General features: G+C 39.2%; 1 long non-coding RNA gene across 1 annotated transcript in view; it reads right to left on the bottom strand.

Annotated features, from left to right (window-relative positions):
* The window catches only part of LOC144581741 (uncharacterized), a 100,297-nt gene extending 84,362 nt beyond the window's left edge, over positions 1-15,935 (bottom strand). The window contains exon 1 of the long non-coding RNA XR_013532869.1: positions 15,732-15,935. This is a non-coding gene — a long non-coding RNA (uncharacterized LOC144581741). The remainder of the gene's footprint in view (positions 1-15,731) is intronic.
* Between the last annotated feature and the right edge of the window lie 67 nt (positions 15,936-16,002).

Below are 16,002 nucleotides of genomic sequence, written 5' to 3'. Positions count from 1 at the left end.
GACGCAGAGAAGGCATTTGACAAAATTCAACAGCCCTTTATGCTAAAAACCCTCAATAAACTCGGTATCGATGGAACGTATCTCAAAGTAATAAAAGCTATTTATGACAAACCAACAGCCAATATCATACTGAATGGGCAAAAACTGGAAGCATTCCCTTTGAAATCCGGCACTAGACAAGGATGCCCTCTCTCACCACTCCTATTCAATATAGTACTGGAAGTTCTAGCCAGAGCAATCAGGCAAGAAAAAGAAATAAAGGGTATTCAAATAGGAAAGGTGGAAGCCAAATTGTCTCTAATTGCAGACGACATGATAGTATATCTAGAAGACCCCCTCGCCTCAGTCCAAAAACTCCTGAAACTGATAAGCAACTTCAGCAAAGTCTCAGGATATAAAATCAATGTGCAAAAATCACAAGCATTCGTCTACACCAATAACAGACTTAAAGAAAGCCAAATCAAGAATGAACTGCCATTCACAATTGCGACAAAAAGAATAAAATACCTTGGAATACAACTCACAAGAAACGTAAGGGACCTCTTCAAGGAGAACTACAAGCCACTGCTCAACAAAATCAGAGAGGACACAAACAGAGGGAGAAACATTCCATGTTCATGGTTAGGAAGAATTAACATCGTGAAAATGGCTATACTGCCCAAAGTAATTTACAGAATCAATGCTATCCCCATCAAGCTACCATTGACTTTCTTCACAGAACTGGAAAAAACCACCATGAACTTCATATGGAACCAAAAGAGAGCCCGCATAGCCAAGTCAATTCTAAGCAAAAAGAACACAGCGGGGGGCATCACACTACCGGATTTCAAACTATACTACAAGGCTACAGTAATCAAAACAGCATTGTACTGGTACCAAAACAGAGATATAGACCAACGGAACAGAACAGAGGCATCGGAGGAAACACAACATATCTACAACCATACAATCTTTGATAAACGTGACAAAAACAAGCAATGGGGAAAGGATTCCCTGTTTAACAAATGGTGTTGGGAAAACTGGCTAGCCATGTGCAGAAAGCAGAAACTGGACCCCTTCCTGACACCTTACACTAAAATTAACTCCAGATGGATTAAAGACTTAAACATAAGACCTGGCACCATAAAAACCCTAGAAGGAAATCTAGGCAAAACTATCCAGGACATAGGAGTAGGCAAGGACTTCATGAACAAAACACCAAAAGCATTGGCAACAAAAGCCAAAATAGACAAATGGGACCTAATGAAACTCCACAGCTTCTGCACGGCAAAAGAAACAGTCACTAGAGTGGATCGGCAACCAACAGAATGTGAAAAAATTTTTGCAGTTTACCCATCTGACAAAGGGCTGATATCCAGAATTTACAAAGAACTCAAACGGATTTACAGGAAAAAAACAAACAAGCCCATTCAAAAGTGGGCAAAGGATATGAACAGACAGTTTACGAAAGAAGACATGTATGAGGCCAAACAATCATATGAAAAAATGCTCATCGTCACTGGTCATCAGAGAGATGCAAATCAAAACCACATTGAGATACCATCTCACGCCAGTTAGAATGGCGATCATTAAAAAATCTGGAGACAACAGATGCTGGAGAGGATGTGGAGAAAAAGGAACACTTTTACACTGTTGGTGGGAGTGTAAATTAGTTCAACCATTGTGGAAGACAGTGTGGCGATTCCTCAAGGCCTTAGAAATAGAAATTCCATTTGACCCAGCAATCCCATTACTGGGTATATATCCAAAAGACTATAAATCGTTCTACTATAAGGACACATGTACAGGAATGTTCATTGCAGCACTGTTTACAATAGCAAAGACCTGGAATCAACCAAAATGCCCATTGATAACAGACTGGATTGGGAAAATGTGGCACATATACACCATGGAATATTATGCAGCAATCGGAAATGATGAGTTTGTGTCGTTTGTAGGGACATGGATGAATCTGGAGAACGTCATCCTCAGCAAACTGACACAAGAACAGAAAATGAAACACCGCATATTCTCACTCATAGGCGGGTGATGAAAAATGAGAACACGTGTACACAGAAAGGGGAGTACTAAACACTGGGGTCTATTGGGGGGAAAAGGGGAGGGCCAGTGCGAGGGGGAGGTGGGGAGGGATAGCCTGGGGAGAAATGCCAGATGTGGGTGAAGGGGAGAAGGAAAGAAAAGCACACTGCCATGTGTGTTCCTACGCAACTGTCTTACATGCTCTGCTCATGTACCCCAAAACCTAAAATCCAATAAAAAATTTAAAAATAATAATAATAATAATAATGTCTCCTCATGGCACGGAGGCTCACACCTGTAATCTCAACATTTCGGGAGGCTGAGGCAGGCAGATCAACTGAGGTCAGGAGTTGGAGACCAGCCTGGCCAACATGGCGAAACCCCATGTCTACTAAAAATACAAAAGTTAGCCAGGCAAGGTGGCGGGCACCTGTAATCTTAGCTACTCAGGAGGCTGAGGCAGGAGAATCGCTTGAACATGTGAGACAGGTTGTAGTGAGCCGAGATCGTGCCACTGCACTCCAGCCTGGGCGACAGGGTGAGACTCTGCCTCAAAATAATATAATAATGTCTCAATATTGGTTCATTAATTATAACAAATGTGCCATGCTAAAGTAAAATGTTAATAAGGCCAGGTGCAGTGGCTCATACCTATAATCCCAGCACTTTGGGAGGCTGAGGCAGGTGGATTACCTGAGGTCATGAGTTCAAAACCAGCCTGCCCATAACAGCCTGGCCAACACCGTGAAACCTGGCCAACATAGTACATAATTTTTGTGCTAAAAATACAAAAATTAGCCAGGAGTGGCAGTGCACATCAGTAATCTCAGCTACATGGGAGGCTGAGGCAGGAAAATTGCTCAAACCCAGGAGGTGGAGATTGCAGGGAGCCAAGATCACACTATTGCATTCCAACCTGGATGACAGAGGAAGACTCCATCTCAAATTAAAAAAAAAAAAAGGATGTTAATAATAGAGTAAACTACATTGGGGGAGATATGGGAACTCTGTGTACTATCTGCTCAATTTTTCTGTAAATGTAAAACTATTCTTAAAAAAAGCTTATTAATAAAAATTTGGCTACTCAGTGTTTTAAATAAATAAATAAATAAATAAATAAATAAATAAAAAATAAACATAAGACCTAACACCATAAAAACCCTAGAAGAAACCATTCAGGACATAGGAGTAGGCAAGGACTTCTTGACCAAAACACCAAAAGCATTGGCAACAAAAGCCAAAATAAACAAATGGGACCTAATCCAACTCCACAGCTTCTGCATGGCAAAAGAAACAGTCATGAGAGTGAATCGGCAACCAATAGAATGGGAAAAATTTTTGCAGTTTACCCATCTGACAAAGGGCTGATATCCAGAATTTACAAAGAACTAAAACAGACTTACAAGAACAAAACAAACAACCCAATCAAAAGTGGGCAAAGGATATGAACAGACACTTTACAAAAGAAGACATACATGAGGCCAACAAACATATGAAAAAAGGCTCATCATCACTGGTCATTAGAGAAATGCAAATCAAATCCGCATTGAGATACCATCTCACCCCAGTTAGAATGGTGATCATTAAAAAATCTGGAGACAACAGATGCTGGAGAGGATGTGGAGAAATAGGAACACTTTTACACTGCTGGTGGGAGTGTAAATTAGTTCAACCATTGTGGAAGACAGTGTGGCGATTCCTCAAGGACCTAGAAATAGAAATTCCATTTGATCCAGCAATCCCATTACTGGGTATATATCCAGAGGATTATAAATTGTTCTACTATAAGGACATATGCATACAAATGTTCACTGCAGCATTGTTTACAATAGCAAAGACCTGGAACCAACCCAAATGCCCATCAATGATAGACTGGACTGGGAAAATGTGGCACATATATGCCATGGAATACTATGCAGCCATCAAAGATGATGGGTTTGTGTCCTTTGTAGGGACATGGATGAAGCTGGAGACCATCATTCTCTGCAAACTGACACAAGAACAGAAAATGAAATACTGCATGTTCTCACTCATAGGTGGGTGTTGAACAATGAGAACACATGGACACAGGGAGGGGAGCACTACACACTGGGGTCTGATGGGGGGAACAGGGGAGGGACAGTGCAGGGTGGGGAGTTGGGGAGAGATAGCAGGGGGAAAAATGCCAGATATAGGAGAAGGGGAGAAAGGCAGCAAATCACACTGACACGTGTGTACTTATGCAACTATTTTGCATGTTCTTCACATGTACCCCAAAACCTAAAATGCAACTAAGAAAAAAAAGAAACACCAGGAGGAGGAGGACAAAAAGAAAAAGAAAAAGAAAAAAACAACAAAAACAAAAAAGAACAAGAACAACAACAAAGCAAAACCAAGCCAACCACCTTGCCATGTATGTATCTGCAACAATCCTGCATGATCTGCACATGTACCCCAGAACCTAAAGTCCAAAAAAAAAAAAATACAAATAAAAAAATAAAAATAAAGAAACAGTGATTAAAATAGCAACTAAGAGATAAGTTGTAAGATTTCTAACCTTTCCTTGAAAAAAGAGCCGCCAGTTAAGGCTAAAGAAATCTTTTTATTTAAATCAGCAATAAACTAGATTATATGGTCTCTAAAATAAATATAATCTTTCATCTTATACATGTAATACATAAGAGATGTATTTAGAAAAACAAATATAAATATTATTAAAAGACATATGAGTTAAAATCAATAAGCTTTCACAAAAAGTAAGTGTCTAGTGTCATAACCCATCTTTAGGGGAAAACTGCTCGATTAAGAGTTTATAACTATACATTCATATGCACATGCACACATGTATAATCTCCCAAACTTAGAATAATGTAATTAAGAGACTACAATCTCCTCCTAAAGTTGAAATTCCTTCAGGTCATGGGTAAAGACAAAAATGGTATGGCTAATGCAATATACAATAATATACAATACAATATAATAATGGCTCACTATTAGAAATATTAGGAATTATTTATAATTTAAAAGAAAACTGGGTCACCTGGCTTCATTTTGGTATTATATATTTTTGCATAAAAGTGTACTAGTCTTCAGTTTCAAACTTCGTTTTTGCCATGCCTTCCTTCATCTCGTTCAGAAAACACACAAGGCTCAGCTCCAGGTTCCTTGAGCATAAGCCGATTGGTCAGCTTCATGTTGCTGTAACCTTCAGATCTGGATATTGTCACCCATTTGCTCTTTCCAAAGACACAGGGAACCTATTTCAAGACACCTGTCCTGTTGTTTTATTATTTTTTTTTTAATGCTGGTGACAGTGTAGCTGAAAATTCAAATGGAAAAGAATTTCAACAGTTCAGCATCTTCTGTCCACTAATTTTTTTCTAAGCCCATTCTTGGGAACGTTTCTGTGCCAGATTATTAGTCTGTGCCACAGGAGATCTTATCCCTGCAAGCCCCTTCATAATCAATGTCGATAACCACAGAGTTCATTCGACCCATAGTGATGGAGTCAACATGAAGATGGTTGAAATAATTGGGTCAAACCTGCAGCAGGCCATTTCAGTGGCCACAGGAGAATAAGGGCATATTCAAAAATCATAATAGATCACATTCTCTGCGGGTAAAATAGGAGTGATGATGACATGGTATCAGCCAATTTCAGATGGACACTAGCAAGTAAAACACAAATGATTAATATTTATATAGGTGCTGAATAAAAATAAACAACACTGTATCATATGAATGCAGGCAGATTCATGTCCCAAACATCTAATTTCCAGTTCATTCCCTCTCACTTAAAAAAAAAAAAAGAAAAAGAAAAAGAAAAAAGTTATGCAGTAATGGAAGCATTGGAGAATCAGAATATTTTGTGTTGAAGTATGTTTTAAATATTTTCTGTTTTATTATATGAGATTGGAATTCTTCCATTTGTCACACCAAATTCATTTGTTCCCCTTCTCTGCTGCGTTTCATGCCCTGGGAGGCTGATCTGTTTGGACTACAGCAGGATTCCCTGTCCTCTGGCTTCCACCAGGTTTGGCTAAGAACAGGCAGTAACAAAAGATCAGACAAGGGAGGAGAGTGAGGTTGAGCATTCATTGTTTCAGCTCCCCTCTGGAGGCTCATTCCTGCTCAGAGGTCATAGCTCTTTTCAGATGGCTCATTCGCACAGCCTGTCTACCTCCTTTAGAAGTCATTACCTCCTCCTTTTTGTCCTGTTACTGTACCATCTCAAATGGTTTCTATGCTCCTCGCCCAGGCCTTGGTGAATAACCTATTAAAGTCTCTTCAAATCACTCAATTTAATTTATGATGTGTTTTCAGCTGGACTCTTGACTGAATTATATGATCACTAATAATTTTTTTAAATTACTCCACAATTAGTATTCATGCAAAACTATTCTTTGACAATAACGTAAGGCGTGGCTATTTCCCTTAACCCTGCATGTGGTTTCCACTTTGACGATGGCCTGAGTCACTTGTCATAAATGATTCTATTTTGACATTTATGATCACAAACATCACTATATATCAGGCCCCTTCTTGGGGAGATGTGTGTCTATCTGTACATGCATATGTATGTGTACATGTATGCATATATATGTGTGTGTATGTATTCCCACCATATATCCTGGGACTGGGATAATACAAACTGGATGGGCCTGCAATCCCAGTAGGTCCACTGTTATATGAATTGGAGACACAAATTCATCTAACACCTGACATCAATAAGCTCTACTTTGGCAGACGATTATAATGTTTTTGGTCTCTTGAATAAGTGTAAAATCAGAGCCAGTATGTAATAGTTTCCAAAAGGTTTTATATTTCCTTCTCCCAGTCCACAGACCCCTGGGTGAATAGCTCCAGGTCACCCTGTAGAAGACTTGGAAGGAAATCCACTGGATGCACTATGGCTACACTACAAAGTTCTTCAGAGGCACTTGGGCTCAACCTCTGTTGAGGGGCTTCATACATCCACTGGCTGAGTTCTGAGACTCTGGTAGGAAGCCATGAATCCTAAAGTGGTATCTAGTTTGTTTCTGCCCAGTAGTGCTAGAGGTCTAGGTCTACTCAGTAGACCTCAGTAAGCTGCCCCTCGATTTCATTTCAAAACACTCCTATGACCCCATTCCTTCTCCATGACACATTGTACTAACTGCACATAAATTTGTCTTTATCTGTTAACATTAACCAACCAGCCTCTACCTCTCTGGAATCCCATTTTCTCATTGTAATCAGGACATGCAATTTTTGCAGCATTTTCATTGTCTTCTCTGGAGGTCAAAGGACAGCTACCAAGTGATGCCCCTTCCCCAGTGCTTGGAGAAGAGGTGATCTGCAAACCTTCTGCTACATAGTAGCAGTGCTGGTTGCTAATAAGAGGGTTTTAAAGAGACAAATTTAAAAACTGCCACTGCCACCAGTTTCTAAATGATAAACCCTAGCATGTCACTGGAAGATCACAACTGTGTGGGATACCTCATTCTGCCTTCCAGCTTACCAAGAGAGAGCATTACTAGGGGAACCTAATCACTATTCAGAACCTTCGTTGCAAGTGAGTTTGAGAAACGTAGTTTCTAGCTGGATGGTGTGCCTAATTAAAACTCTTTTACTATGACAGAAAGGAAGAACAGATTCAGGGAATAATTTCCAGTTCCCCACATTGAGCTCTCCTTCTATACTTGTTCCTTCCCATCAGCATTTAAACATGGTCACAGATTGTTGGTATTTTCTTCCACTTTGGGAGGAAAAGTAAAACCCATTTCCATATCTACCCTCACTATTTCTCTCCCTTTATTCTATATAACTAAATATTATAAAAGAATTATCACCATGTGTGGTGGCTCATGCCTGTAATCCCAGCACTTCAGAGGCACTTGGGCTCAACCTCTGTTGAGGGGCTTCATCCATCCACTGGCTGAGTTCTGAGACTCTGGTAGGAAGCCATGTATCCTAAAGTGGTATCTAGACAGAAGCGGGCAGATCACTTGAGGTCAGAAGTTCAAGACGAGCCTGGTCAACATGGTGAAACCCCCATCTCTACTAAAAATAATAACAATACATAAATTAGCCAGGCGTGGTGGTACATGCCTGTAGTCCCAGCTACTTAGAAGGTTGAGGCAGGAGAATTGCTTCAACCCAGGAGGCAGAGGTTTCAGTGAGCTGAGATCATGCCACTGCACTCCAACCTGGGCAACAGAGCAAGACCCTTGCCTCAAAAAAAAAAATCAGTATATGTAGAAAAGTCTAAATTCAGCATAAGAAAGGGGGTTCTAGATATTAATCCATAATATACAAACTGAGAACTGTGGGATGATTGAAAATTGAAGACTTTGTTTCAGTGGCAGGTCATTTTTTAACATTACCAGTGTGGTAGGCAGAATAATGACCATCCTCTCCTAAAGACGTCTGTCCCAATTCCAGAACCTCTGCATATATTACCTCACAGGGCAGAAAGGGATTTTGTAGACATGGTTAGGTTAAAGTTAAGAACCTTGAGATGAAGACATTGGCAGGCACAGTGGCTCACATCTGTAATCCCAGCACTTTGGGAGACTGAAGCAGGAGAATTGCTTAAGGCAAGGAGTTTCAGACCAGCCTGGGTAACACAGCAAGACCCATTTGTACAATCAATCAACCAATAACAAAGAAGAAGTGAGGAGACTGGATTACCTGAGTGTGCTCAATCTAATCGCATGGGTCCTTAAAAGTATAAGATGAAGAAGAGATATTACATGAAAGGGACTCAACTCACTGTTGCTGACTTTGAAGGTAGAGAAAGGAAAACCAAAGAGTGTGGACATTCTCTAGAAGCTATGAATGACCCTCAGCTGACAGCCAGAAAAGAAACAGGGACCTCAGTCTTACAGCAGCAAGGCTCTGAATTCTGCCATTGATTTGAAACAGCAAGGAAACAGATTCTCCCCTACAACCTCCAGAAAGAAATGCAGCCTGCTAACCCCTTGGTATTAGCCCTTTGAGGACCATGTTAGACTTCTGACCTCCAGCACTGTAAGATAGTAAATATGCATTACTTAAGCCACCAAGTTTGTGGTCATTTGTTCTGGTGGCAATGGAAAACAGATGTATCTTGTACATCAGATAAGATACTTTTTCCTTTGGGAAGCCAAGGCGGGCGGATCACGAGGTCAAGAGATCGACCATCCTGGCCAACATGGTGAAACCCTGTCTCTACTAAAAATACAAAAAAATTAGCTGGGTGCAGTGGCACGCCTGCAGTCCCCGCTACTCAGGAGGCTGAGGCAGGAGAATTGCTTGAACTCGGGAGGCAGAGGTTTCAGTGAGCCGAAGTCATGCCACTGCACTCCAGCCTGGCGCCTGATGACAGAGTAAGACTGTCAAAAAAAAAAAAAAGATACTTTTTCCCCTTAAATCTTCCTTCCTGGGGACATTGATCATGAAGCTAGAATTCCTGAGAATAGAGAGCATTTTAAAAGCTTGGTTCTAGGGCAATTGCCAGATTCTTATATCCTGACCTACACGTGGTTCTAAGGAGAGTATGAAGCAAGAAGGGAGAAAACAAAGACGCTGCTCTTCTGTTTTCCTCTCCTGTCCCAAACAAGAAAATTGGAAAATGCAAATCATAGAATTTACACTATAGAAGCAAAATATCTAGTTCTACCCCTACATAGTAAAGATACCTCATAAGTAGAGGTACCATTTACACTGGCCCAAGCCTGATGGACAACATTCAGAGCTACGCATGCACAGAACATTGATTTTACAGTGCAGGAGAAGGAAATGCGGGGTACACAGGCATGCAAACACACACATCCTACCCATAGAAAATGATACAGAGCCAGGCATGGTGGCTCACACCTGTAATCCCAGCACTTTGGGAGGCCAAAGCTGGCGGATCACCTGAGGTCAGGAGTTCGAGACCAGAGTGGCCAACATGTTGAAACCCTGTCTCTGCTAACAAGAATTTGTCTTAGTATAAAAATATTTTTCCTTTCTCGCATTTTTAATGATACCCAGAATCTTCTTCCAAACCAGAAGTACCTTTTCTCCCAAATCTACTGATTTATCTAGTTTTAAATCTGTTAAAGTTATTTGTTTTTCTCATTCCTTTTAACCCGAAACTTGATATTCTAGAAGTATCACTTAAATTGGTCTGAAAATAAAACATCAATGGAGATAAGAAAGAGAAAAAAAAAACTTCCCCACCAGATAGAGCTACTGGAAAGCTTATCTAGTGAGTAATAATTTATAGAAAAGATAATGTATTATTTACTATGTAAGTAGTTTGCCCCATTCACAGTATCTTCATCACACAATGACAAAGCATCACACACTTCTAAGGCCCATTGGGTGCTCAAACTGCTTTATCACCTTTCTTGTGAGGAAATTAGAGAGCCCTATAGTGATTAACCCAGTAATTCTAGTAAGACGTCTTTAAAGATGAGGGCAAATGTTCTATTCATTTAAAATTTATTTCAGTAGTTTAAACAAAGAATCTTTATAAAGAAAATCCAATATAAAAGTTAATATACTGGGAGGATAACTGTGAATCAAGAATATAAAACTTAAACCTGTAAAGCCGAGAAAGCCATGAGAAATGACTGTTGGGCAAATCCTGAAAATGTGGGGAATCATTACTAAAATAAAATAAGAAGCAAGGCCAAGGACAAAGGCTGGTCCAGCTCAGAAGCACAGATAGATGACCCTAGGACTGCAACTCCGAAATCATGTGCTGAAGAGCAACAGGGTGCTGGCGGGAACTCATAGAAGCACCTTAGAATGTTTTACATTTTTGAAAGAAACATCTGTCAGATATTATGTGAATGTCTATAATTAGGTATTTGGACCTAATTACTTAATAAGTGAAACTGTTACATATTTCTTTGGCTGAGGGACATCATGAAAAAATTAGTGAGATTCAGGCCAGGTGCAGTGGTTCACCCCTGTAATCCCAGCACTTTGGGAGGCCAAGGCGGGCGGATCACAAGGTCAAGAGATCAAGACCATCCTGGCCATGGTGAAATCCCCTCTCTAAAAAAAAAAAAAAAAATTGAAAAAAAAATTAGTGAGATACTAAGGGCACTGTGAAACAAGAAAGTTTGGAAACTTCTGCCTTAGCGACATACTAGGACTCAAAGGATATTGCCTGCTCAGGGTAAAATTAGAGTAGCAGATGAAAAGTGGAAAGAACAGTGCCTCCAGCTTCTGCATACCTAATTATACTTGGTGGGGCCTTTTTGTAGCTCAGTGCTGGCTCTAAAGAACACTTGTGCTCTCTCACTCTAAACTCACTGCAAGATCCCCTTAAAATCAGTGAATCTTGCTTTCAAACCAGTGAATCTTGTTCTCACTTAAAAACAAAAACAAAGCAGTAATTTTTCAGTGTTGGTCTTGGGACCAAACTAGAGCTCCTCAAATATTTATAGAAATTCTACTAAGATTTAAATATCATTTTCCTCATGAAGAAATGAACGAACTTTACAGAAAAATTTACTCAGTAACTTCATATTAGCCATTATCAAAATTTTAAAATTTACTCTAAATCAGGGGTCAGTAAACTTTTTCTATGAAAGTTCAATAGTAAATATTTTTAAATATTCTTTTATAACCCTTTAAAATATAGAAACCAACTGAAAGCAGGCACTTGAGCAGATATTCATACACACATGTTCATAGCAGCATTATTTACAATAGGCAAAGGGTGGAAACCACCCTAGTGTCATCCCAATAGAAGAATAGATAAAATGTGGCATATACATATAAAGGAATATCATTCATTCCTTAAAAAGGAATGCAATTCTGATATATGATACAACATGGACGAAATTTGAAAACATTAAGCTAATAAAATAAGCCAGACACAAAAGGGCAAATAGTATCTGATTCTATTTACATGAGTTATCAAGAATAGCCAAATTCATACAGACAGAAAGCAGAACAATGGTTACCAGGGTCTAACCAGGGTCTGAGGCAAGGGCTAATGAGTACACATTTTCTCTTTGTAATGAAAAAGTTCTGGGGATGGTAGGGATGATAGTTGTACAATGTAAATGCAGTAAATGCGGTTAATGCCACTGAATTATACACTTAAAAGTGATTAAAATGGTAAATTTTATATTATAGATATTTTACCACTATAAAAAAAAACATGTTAAAAACCTTTCTTAGTTCATGGACCATACAGAAATAGACTGCAAACCAGAATTGGCTTGCAGGATGTAGTTTACCAACCCCTGCTCTGAATCATAAGATCCATTAAACAAACAAAATGATATGAAATATTCAAAAATTTCTAAGTCATTTAATTCACTTTTAACCAACAAGTTAAACAAATGTTCATATTTAATGTTTGCTAAATTTACAAAAATGTATAAATGCAAATGTAGTCTTTACCCCCAAATACTTGAGAAATCTCTTTAAGAATGAAGTAGAATGTACATACATACAAATAGAGATATAATGATACATGTCAATCCAACTTTATCTGTTTTAGATAAGGGGAGGAGGAGGGAAGCAGAGATGAATAAGGCATGGTGTCCACTTCAGTGAAGTTTAAAAGGTAGCCTGAAATACATGGTAGGTAAAGTTGAAGCTTAGATACGAACAGAAATAGTTTCAAGATTCCGATTTGAAAGTTTGATTTTACCACTTGTACTACTTTTATTTTTTCTTCACTCATTTGGTGTATAGCAGACCATTTCCCCTCCTATTTGTTGGAAAGGAGAAAAAAGGAAATGTTGGAAAATTAAGCATACTGTAAAGACCTACTCAGATCTCTCCCCTACATGCTTACAACCTTTAAATCTAAAACTCACTTGACCCATGGATTAGTTAGCACAATCTCAGACTCTAGAGCCGACCCATCCCTAAAAAAAGAAAAACCTGATGGACTGAACATAGGCTACAGGCAAAAATAAAGTCACTATAAGCAAGAAACTTCTTTCAGATTAGACAAACAACATATAAATGTATAGACCAAAGACAACGGTTTCCATTATCTATTCACTGGAAGAGATGTGTAACAAACAACCCTAAACTCAGTGAAGTAAAACAGCAATCATTTTATTACCCTCATGAATTCTTCAGGTCAGGACTTAGGACAAAGCAGAGCAGGCATGGTTTGTCTCTGGCTACATGATAAGGGCCTTAGCTGAAATGACCCAAATGGCTGAGCAATGAGAATGGCTAGGAGCTGGAATCAGCTTCTCAACTCACATGACCGGTACCCAGGCTGGGCTGACTCAAGGCCTGGGCTCAGCTGCAACTGCTGACCAGTGTTACCTTCATGGGACCTTTGTCTGTCTTGGGCTTTCTCACAACATGCCAGCCTCAGGTAGTGGAATGTCTCACAAGAAGGCTGAGAATTCCAAAAACTAAATGTTCCAGCAGACAAGGAGGCACTGCATGGCCTCTTATGACCTAGCCTCAGAAGTCACATATGGTGACTATGACTACTTTTGCCAACTTCTTTTGGTTAAAATCAATCACAAGCCCACATACATGTAAAGAGAGGGAACACAGACTCTATCTTGTTATCAGAAGAGTATCAAAGAAGTTGCAGGCAGGTTTTAAAAACTACCATGGACATATATAGAGAGAAATGGAGATACATGCCAAAGGGTTAACAGTGCCTACTCCCCAGGATCCCTCAGAGTGCATTTAATCTATTATATTCATTCAGATTAATCCAAATTTATCTTTCAAGGATAGCAAATTCCACCTATTTTCATGTGATGCAGTATCAAACTTCAATTAACCTGTATGATTTGCATCAAAGTTGGCTAATAGCTTGTTTTTTGACCCTAGCACCATCTGCCACTTATAACCATTTCTTATTTTTCAAACACCATCAAGCTCAGATCCACCCTCAGATTTAGGCTAAGTCATATCCAGAAAGAATGCCTACAGCAAGCAAAACAAGTAGATTAGGATCACACTAGCATTATGGCTGTTGAGACCAGTGGTCATTCCCTATCCTTACTAGACTTTAGGATCTTACAGGTCAAGAGAAAAAATGAACCAGATGGTAGGTAAATAAGGCTATCAACTTTTATTCTCCAAAGTTAAAACATCTGAAGAACAACTACTATTATCATATTAAAAATAGGATACACAATTTCAAAATAAAGCATGGTCCTTAAGAGTGAATAAATATAACTAAATGAAAAATTCATATACCTTATCTGAAGTGTTTTGGATTTCAGAGTTTTTCGAATTGGGGAATATTTGCATTATACTTATCAGTTGAGCATCTCAAATCTGAAATCCAAAATCTGAAGTGCTCCAAGGAATATTTCCTTTGAGCATCATATCAGCACTCAAAACGTTTTGGATTTTGGAGCATTCTGAATTTTATTTTCAGATTTGACATACTCAATCTGTAATTTTGTTTTTAATTTCTCTGCTGATCTGAAGAAATTTCACCATAGAAGAATTCCAGTTCGTAAACTGGTATGCGAAATCATTTGTGCGTCTGTCTCATCTCTTCTTTCTTTTACTTTTTTCTAATGGTTTTATATTTTTGCTTTAGGAACTCAAAATCTAAACAAGACAAAAAAGTAAATGATTATAACACCATATGATTGCTGTAAGAATGCCTGGGGAAACAAAAATAAAGGAAGGTCTCACAAGTTAGGTGAAAAAGGTTTGCCCATGAGAAAGAATGGGGAAGATTATAGGTAGCTGAAAACACGCAGACAATCTATGCATACAGCCTATCCAAGCTACATCCATTGTGTATCAAAAAAGGGAAGAGTAGTTATGCTTGGCTGTAGAGTAAGATTAACTTTCTCTTCATTATTCTTCTCTTTTATGAACTTTAACAATAGAGAAAGCATTAATTTAATGATCAGGGATTGTTTTTTAATTTCAGTTTTTAAAGTTAGCTTAGGAAAAACAAACAAAAGACTTATTTTTCTGGTAGAAAGCAGTTTGGGTCATGTTGTAAAATACAGTTGTTAATGATTGGGAAGTAGGCTGCAGAAGTCAAGCTCCAAACAGACTATACTAGGAAAAGGGCTCATAATATTCATCCCGTGTCTCTGTGAGAATCCTAAGCTGGGTGTACTCAGTGTTGCAAGTCTCTTTATCCGTAGAGTCATTAGGCGGAAATTCCCCATGTGGCAGGTACTAGCAGGTCAAATGCTCAAATATAATACCCTTTGGAGTCAGAGAGACCAAGGTTAGTATCTCCACACTACCACTTAACTAGCTCAGTGAGCCTGGGCAAATTAATTAGCCATTTGACTTTTTGATCTGTAAGGTGGAAAAATGCCTACCTCTCAAAATTTTTGGGCATAACAACTTACATAATGTAGGTAATGAACTCAGAACAGTGCCTATCCCCCTGAAAATGACGATTATAATATAAAACGCATTTGTAAATGTAATTGAGAAGCAGATACTGGTTTGCTCTACTGGTTTAGCTAAAGGCTTTAAGCATATAAAACTCCTTTGTCTGCTGGGATGTCAACTTTTTAAAACTTAGATGAGTATAATTTTCTAACACAAGTTCCAAATGTGGAAAGGACATTCTGTATTTGCAGTTAATTCTACCTTTAGAATGATCCTTCTGTAGGATCCACAAATAACCAAGGGACCCAGCCCCTAGATTCTAGCCACTGACAGAAAACTAGGTGGAAGTTTCCCATTCCACCCTGTCTCCTTAATCCAGCGGGCTTTTGAATCAGAGATGTTTTGTGTAGAGATGGGCCTTCTCTCTTCCAGGCCAACTCTGAAGTAACCGCCCTTACCCAAGTTTTCGTTGAGCTGGAATAACGCCAGCAGAAGACTGTAGTAGGTGTGCCTCAAGTGTCCTCAAACAATTCCTGAAGCTTCCAGAATCCTTGTAATAGCCCACTGAACCACCTGCGGCAACTCCACCCACTTCCACACACCTGCTCTTCTTTCTAACCCTGGTACGCAATCCAGCAGCCCGCCTTCGCAGGTGACCAATCAGAGAGAGCGCAGAGTGAGCCGGATGGGGCGGGTCCAGTTTGGCGCTGAGGACGAATCACCTGCCTC

Source organism: Callithrix jacchus, chromosome 3, assembly GCF_049354715.1.
Source record: "Callithrix jacchus isolate 240 chromosome 3, calJac240_pri, whole genome shotgun sequence".
Lineage (NCBI taxonomy): Eukaryota > Metazoa > Chordata > Mammalia > Primates > Cebidae > Callithrix > Callithrix jacchus.
Note: the sequence above shows the minus strand (reverse complement) of the source record. Positions and strands in the feature narration are given on the sequence as shown.